Raw genomic sequence first — 1,858 nt, 5'->3', positions numbered from 1 at the left:
ATGTTTGTATGCTTGATGTTATCCCAGAGGTTCCTTAAACCATCTTCATTTTTTAAAATTCTTTTTTCTGTTCTGCCTGGTAGATTTCCACTACTCTGTGTTCCAGACTGCTTATCTGTTCTTTTGTATCATCTAATCTACTGTTGATTCCTTGCAGTGTATTTTTTATTTCACTTATTATATTCTTCAGCTCTGTTTGGTTCTTTATGTATCCAACCCTTTGTTAAACTTCTGTGTCCCAAGTTCATTGAGCATCTTTATGATTCTTACCTTGAACTCTTTATTGGTAGATTGCTTATCTCAACTTCATTTAGTTCTTTTTCTGAGATTCTGTCTTGTTCCTTTGTTTGGAACATATTCCTTTGTCTTGTCATTTTACCTAATTCTCTGTTTATTTCTGTGTATTACATATATTGGTTACGCTTCCAATCCTTGAGAAATGTCCTTAGGTATGAGTCATCTTATGATGCCTGGCAGCACACTTCCCTCTGGTCACCAGAGCTATATGCTCTAGGGTGCCCCTGTGTGGGCTGTGTGGGCCCTTCAATTGCGGTGGAGCCAACTATTTTGGATGTGCTGGTAATGCACAGCTGGCCTCTTGCCTAGTTTGCTACCAGGTTCTGCCTTGTGCAGTGGCTTTCAAGCCACTGATAGGCAAGGCCAGGTCCTGGAGCAGCTGGCTGCGAGGCTCAGGGGGCCCCAGGGCTGGTGACAGTCCACTGGTAGGTATGACCAGGTCCTGGTGTACTGCCCCCAGGGTTGATGCCAGCTTGCTGGTTGGTGGTGCCAGGTCCTGGAGCAGTGGGCTGTGTGGCCTGGGGCATGCCAGAGCTATTGTCACCTACAGGTGGGTGGGCAAGTCCCTAGCGCTAATAGGCTAAGAGAGGACTCCAAATGTTACTTGGCAGTACCAGCTTCCTCATGGTAGAACAAGCTCCCAAATATGGCTGCGGCCATGTCTATATCCCCAGGGGTTCGCAGTTGTCTCCTGCTTCTCTGTGACGCTTTCCAAAAACAGCAAGTGGGTCTGACCCAGGCCACTTACTTTATTTAAAATTACTGCTTCTTCCCTGAAAGCATGTGAAATTTTGTGTGTGCCCTTTAAGAGAGGAGTCTGTTTCTCACAGCCCTCTGGCTCTGCCATATACAAGTCCTTCTGGTCTTCAAAGCCAGACATTCTGGGGAGCCTGTGGTGGGGTTTGTACCCCTTGCTCCTTGGGGAGAGCCTCTGAAATTGTGGTCATCCCCTCATTTGTGAATCACCTACCCGGGAGTGTGGGTCTTGACCATATATAGTGTCTCTTCCTCTCTTAGCCATCTCGCTGTGGTGCCTTCTTTAAACCTTCAGTCATGGAAAGTCTTCAGGTCATTCTCATCAACAGTTGCTCTGTATGTCATTGCAGTTTTTCTGTGCCTGTGGGAAGAGGTGGGCTCAGTGTCTTCCTGCTCCTCTTTATGAATGAAGAAACTAAGGCACAGCTCTCCCTCTCCCTCTGGCACATCCACAGTCCCATGTCTGCATTCAGGGAACTATCTGCTGGCTCTGTACTCCCCCCTGTATGACACCCTAGGCTGTGGGCCCTCTGTGGCCCCAGTTACTCTACCAGAAAGATGGCCACACTCACGGTAGTCATGACACAGAGTGATGGATGTTTTAGTACTTTGGATGGAATTCAACCTTTTCAGCTTCAAATCCAAAAGCAGAAATCTAGTTGGACTAAAAAGCAAAAAACATACATGCAGCAGAAAATGTTAAAAATCAAGTTATTAATAGAAAAAGGTAAACGGTTATCTCTACCACCAAAAAAAAGACTTCCTTATTGAGCATAGTGTGGTGGCAAAATTTTAAATAAATTAT

General features: G+C 45.6%; 1 pseudogene; it reads left to right on the top strand.

Annotated features, from left to right (window-relative positions):
* Positions 1 to 1,611: 1,611 nt before the first annotated feature.
* Positions 1,612 to 1,858, top strand: part of LOC103087737 (coiled-coil domain-containing protein 112 pseudogene) — a 3,162-nt pseudogene continuing 2,915 nt past the window's right edge.

This window comes from Lipotes vexillifer, unplaced genomic scaffold, assembly GCF_000442215.2.
Source record: "Lipotes vexillifer unplaced genomic scaffold, Lipotes_vexillifer_v1.1 scaffold693, whole genome shotgun sequence".
NCBI lineage: Eukaryota > Metazoa > Chordata > Mammalia > Artiodactyla > Lipotidae > Lipotes > Lipotes vexillifer.
Note: the sequence above shows the minus strand (reverse complement) of the source record. Positions and strands in the feature narration are given on the sequence as shown.